Source organism: Tupaia chinensis, unplaced genomic scaffold (assembly GCF_000334495.1).
Source record: "Tupaia chinensis unplaced genomic scaffold, TupChi_1.0 Scaffold138619_1, whole genome shotgun sequence".
NCBI classification, from domain to species: domain Eukaryota; kingdom Metazoa; phylum Chordata; class Mammalia; order Scandentia; family Tupaiidae; genus Tupaia; species Tupaia belangeri.
The window spans coordinates 984,508-990,361 of NW_006198512.1; positions in this window are offsets into that span (position 1 = coordinate 984,508).

The window sequence follows — 5,854 nt, forward strand, 5'->3', positions numbered from 1 at the left end:
CGCGTGTGTCGCCGTGGGCTCCGCGGCCCCAGGCTAGCAGGGGCCAGTCTCTGACCCAGTGGCTACGCATGCCCCAGGCTAGTACAGCAGGCCACGGACACATCTAGGCCTTCTTTTCTTCTTTAAATTGTCTATAGAGCACGTGTGCTCACTGCAGAGAGAGACAGACTGAAGGAAGGTGAGAAAGCACCCGGGGCGGTGGCCACACCGCAGTCCTCTCCTCCAGTCTCTCAGGATTCTGGGTGTGCACACACGCACCTGGTGTGCTTTTCACACCTGAGTCGTGTGGGACCCAGCCACCTTAACCACCATGCTACCTCTGGCCCCAGGGTCATGTCAGCCATGTGGGATCCGGCTGCCCTCACGCCAGAATCTCTAGTCCTTTAGAAATGAAAGTTACCATCTCCTCTGAGGAGCTTGGCACCAGCTCCCTCACGCTTCTCTGGGCCAGGGCCCTCGCCTGAGCCTGGCCCTGCCCATCTTGCCTCCTGCCAACCTCAGCCCAAGCATTTCCTGGAACGACCTGGTGGACACGAAGGACGAGCAGCTCCGAGGGGCTGGGGGCCTGACTCGCCTCCCCTCCCCGGTCCTTGTCCCCGCCAAGGGCAGCGGAGCCTGACAGTGACTCCCCCAGCGAGCTGTGGGTGCCCTGGCCACTATGGCAGCTCCCCGTGGCACGGCGGCGTCCTGCTCAGGGGCCGATCGCTGCCCTAGTCTTACACCAGGGCGCCAGGCTCAGCCCGACGCCACAGGCAGTGAAGGGCCAGGAGGCTGGGGGCCCAGATGCTCTGGCCCAGGCCGCTGCCACTGCCTCGCCACACACACACTCATGCACACAGCTGCACACTCACGTGCGTGTACACACAGCATGTGTATGCATGTGTGCAAACGCACACGATGTGCACGCGTACATGCACGTGTGCATACACGCTGCCCCGGCGACAGGGCCCAGCTCTCGCTCACTTCCCCGTCAGCTCCTCTCCACCAGCCTGCCTTTGGGGAAATAGGGTGTTTGTCAGATGGAGAGTCACCATGAGTTTGCATTTTCATGGGGCTCTGGAAGCACGTGAGCCTGCCTTGGAGCCTGCATTGGGGACGCTGGCAAGCCTGGGGCCCAGAGGACAGCGTGGGGGGGGAGGGGAGACAAGGTGGGCCTGGGGCCAGGCTCCACTTGGACTTGGCTCAGGATCGGATTGACAGAAGCTCAGCTGGTGAGCACCCCTGGGGCCAGGTGCTCCAGGACTCACGTGAGGGTCCTGTTAGCAGCAGCCCCTGTGTGGTGCCCATGGGGTCGGTGACCTGGGAGGCAAAGGCCAGCCTTGCCACCAAGCCTGCCACCACCCGGTGAGAAGCGACAGCTTTGGGCCCACGTCCCTCCTACCTGAGTGGCAGGGCCAGGCCCTGCTCCCAGGCAGGCTCGGCTTCCTGTCTGCAGAACATAGGTCCTACTCCAGGTCCGTTCCCACGGTCTGTGACTATCACTCTGCCGGAAGGTGCACCCAAAGCCTGGCAAAGGTTATACATGCTGAGCGACAGAGACTGTAGGTGAGGGTGACACACCTGATGAAGGTGGCAGATCCTGGGCGAGAGGTGCCCCCAGGCATGACCTGAGACCCGAAGGCCTTGGCAGATCTTGGGGGCGTTCAAACTCTGTGTCAGGGGAGGCGGGAGTGCGTAGAGGCAGGCAGGCCGCAGCCTGCGGCCTGGAGGCCACCCGAGACCTCGGACACACCTCCTCAGGGCTGCCTGAGGTCCTGTGGGGCCCCGACTCCTGGCCGAGGCAGGCGCCATCCGCCTGGTGAGGGCCTAGAGAACACCCTGTGGCCTGGTCTTGGGCTGACCCTGTCCATCCACGACTCGGAGGCCCTGCCCCAAGCCTGACAGTATCGTCAACCCCCCTCCATCCATGACCCTGAGGCCACAGCTCCTAAACCCAGGCATGCCTGAACCAGCGGAACACAAGCCCCCTCCCTGACCTGGCTGGACGCGAAGGCTGGGTTAGGGTCTGTGGCATCCAGGCACCAAGCAGCCCCCCATCTGCTGCCACCCCTGCCTCACCTGGTTGCCCATTCTGGACTGAGGCCCTGGGACTCCCTGGGGCATCCAGCCTTAGCCCCACCAGTCCCTGTCCGGCCAACTGTGAAGGAGGCCATGCCTGAGACCAGGAGTGAGCCCAGTCCACAGCACCTTGCTGACGCCCCGGGTCCCAAGACAGGCTGGCACCTGCATCCCCGCAATGAGACGCCGCCATGCTCTGGCCACCGCGCGGCAGGGACACCAGGAGGCATGGAGGCTCCCTTTCTGGCCCACTCCACCCGTCCCCCGGGAGCGCATCCACCCCAGCGACACCCCACCTACTCCAGGAGGCCCAGGGCCTGCCCTGCAAGGATGGTGACCCCCAGGCTAGCATGGAGCCAGGAAGCCACCCCCAGGTCCAGGCTGCAGGGGTGAGGTTTGAGGTTACAGGGAAGGGGTGGGGAGTGGGGAAGGAGGGGAGTATGTGGAGTGGAGAGGGCATTGGAGGGAGTGTGGGTGGAGGGGGACCAGGCCAGGGGCACCCCAGGGCAAGGAGCTGGGGCCCGGAAGTACAGCTGCCTCTTGCACAAGCCGAGCTTCCCTCCGAGTTGCTGACTGCAGATATGGCAGGGGTGCTGACTCCGCTCGGGGGCCAGCGCTATTTCCAGGCCCTGGGGTCGGCTCCCATGACTGCGGTCTTGTCAATGTCCCTGGTCCTCTGTGGCCACTGGGGCTGACATTGCACACCCCCCATACACATCCCACCTCTACACAGACCTCAGACCCAGCCAGCCACAGGGTCGTGGCCCACTTGGGTAAGACCTGGACACCCACCTTCACATGGGATGATCGGGCGCACTCCCTGCTGTCCCCCTGGGGTGCTCAGGAGACCAAGTGCTGGGAGCCTTGATCTCTAGCCGTGAGGCTATATGGGGATTCTTTCAAGGAGCAGGTGCGTCAGGAGCAGCTAGGGCCTGGCTAGTGGGACCCAAATCTTCATCCACCTGGAAGCAGAACCCTACCCCCATCTTCAAAGGAGTAGGACACTGGGCCTGTAGATCCAGCTGCAGTCATGCGTGGCAGGAAACGGGGCTGAAGCAGCCCGAGACCAGCCCAGTGGCACCTGCAGGGGGACAATGGACGTGCCACACTCAAGGGCAGGGATGGAGGCTGGTGGGGGAGCCTCCATGGCCACCCCCAGGCCAACAGCAACTGCCCAGAATAAGTCCACGCTGGCCGGGCATGAGGCCTCATGGTTAGGGGAGCTGGACCTCACGTGGCCCACTGGCCGGTCCCTGCCCCAGGAGTCTGGAAACCGTTTGCACATCCCAGCAGGATGTGGGAGCAGGCTCCATGCGGCCGTGCTGCACAGGGGGTGTTTTCTCCTCCTCTCTGCCCCTCTGTGAGTACAGACACCCTCTGGCAAAATTGGAAAAGAAAATAAAAATAAACATTTGAGAGAGAAGAGAGACGTGAGCACATTTGGCTCCCTGATTTGTGAAGTCACAGTGAGGGACTGGGACTGGCACCCCACTGGAAACTGGAGGGGTTGAAGCCTGGGCTGGAGGGGAGGGGGGGCACGGGAGGGGCCCTCTGCTCAGTGCACCCCGAGCCGGGCAGCCTCGCCGCCCAGAACCTCGCTCCTGGCCACCTGCCCACTTTGCCCTGCCTCGCTCATGTCAGATGGGCCAGGTCCCCAAAGCCGTGGACACTGAACGAGGATTCTCGCCGGGGCCACCGCCCGGAAGTTCTCCAGGTCCGCTTAGTTCATCGCGGCCATCTCCGACCAGCGCCCTCAGTCTGCCCGTCTGTCAGCTGCCGGGCCTGCCTGTCACCTCCTCTCCATTTCTCTCTGTCCGTCTCTCTCCGCGTCGTCAGCCGTCTGTCCACATTACTCAGCTGTCCATCGTCTGTTCATCTCTATCCACCTCTCCATCTGCCACTTAACTGTGCCCCCGCCTGCCCGGATCTGTGTCCACCACCTGGCTCCTCCGCCACAGGCCGTCCTCCCGCCTGCCGCCTCTGCTCGTCTCTGTCACAGCCAGGTCAGAAAAAGCCTCTCCTGTGACCACGTTGCTGCTTCTCCGATGCGAGGCACCTCGGCCTGGACTCGCGACTCCCACCTGCCCGCCTCCCCGTGTGGCCCTCTGTGGCGCCCCTGTAACTGGTGGTTACCTACGTCTCCTCGGTCATCCGACCTCTGGGCCCCACATGGCACTGTGGGGCAAAGCCGTGTCCCAGGGTAGGGCAGGCCACAGAAGGGCGCAGGGCAGGGTTGGGCCAGAGAGGGCAGGTTAGGGTCCTAGGACCTCACGGGGTGGTCCCGCCTGCCTGGAGCTGCCTCGGTGCCGCGTGGCTCTTGGGTGCCAGCTCCCTGCCCCTCGATCTCTGTGCCAGTGCACAGGGCATGGACACACACCTGCTGTGTACTAGATGGCGCTGGGACACGCTGTGGGAGGTGACGCCGGGCAGGGCCCCTGGCTAGTGGCACAGGCCTGAACAAGGGGTGCCCCTCCTCTAACTCCAGAAGAGCCTCTTGGCCCTCAGAGACCCGGGGCAGGGCTCATTCTGGGGTGCCAGTGCTGGACGGGGCGGGCTCAGACACCAGCCCCTTGGGGACAGTCCACCAGCCTCACTGGTGTCTGCCTGCGTGGACAGCAATAGCAACCCAAGGCACTGAGGAGGCGTAACCCAGAGAGGGACCGTGACAGTGACCAGGGAAGGGTGGCTGCGAAGGCGTCCAGAGTGCGTCGGGCTGAGCTCGGCAGCCCTGCGGGGCTGGGAGGAAGCTCACGGCTGAGCCAGACCGGCCAGGAGTGGAGTCAGCATGGTGTGGACATGGCAAGAGACCAAGCTTGGGCTGGGGCCAGGGGTGGCCACTAGGGCAGACCTGGGGCTGCAGGACTGGACAGCACCTCCAGGTGCCCAGTGAAAGATCAGCCCCAGAGCCAGGGTGGGGGTCATGCCACTAGCTTCCGTTGGGAGGCCAAGGAAGGATGGTCTTGACATGGCAAGACCTTGTCCTTAAAACGCAGGAAAACCTGCCCCAACCACCGATCTTCGAAAGGGGGAAGCCATGTCCCCCCCAGGCCCCTGACCCTGAGTGTGCAGCCGCTTGATGGCCGGGTTGGCATAGCCATCTGGGTCACCCCTCAGCCTTATTGGGGACTTCCTCTCCTGGCCGAGGAGGAACTGGGCCACGTATTGGCCAACATCCGCCGTGGTCCGTGAGACTGGGCACGCAGGTGGAGCCCCGCCACGCAGCGGCTGGCCAGCCACACCGAGCCGCAGCACAGGACATGGGCATGGTTGCCAGCCCCTCCTGCTGGCAGCTGAGGCCCATGGAAAGCGTGTCCCGGGCCTGTGTACTCCTGACTCGGGGCACCCTGGGTTTCAGTCCGCATGACGACTGCTCTTCTACACTTGCTTATGGGACAGCCCTGATGCGGAGAGTGGAGCCATGGGCCTGGCTTCTGCAGCCGCGACCCGCTTTCAGCATTACTTCATCTGTTTTTCCACCTCCCCACCCCGCAGTGTGGTCTTAATTGCTGGAGGGTGCCTGCACCCCAATGAGGCCTCACCACAACCCCTTCTCCATTTCTCCACCCTGCGGGGACTTGGGACATGCACACACATGTGCCTGGTATGTTTTCCAAGCCTCTGGGGTCAGCCATGTGGGCTTCAGTTCCTTAACCACTAGGCTGGCCAGCCCTGGAGTATTCTACCCCGTCCCGCGCACACCCGCAGAAGAGGGAGTGACAAGCATGTGGGACAGGTCTGGTCATGCCCTGATCCCACCCTTCTGCCAGGTGCGTCCTGGGCACATGGGGAGCGGTTC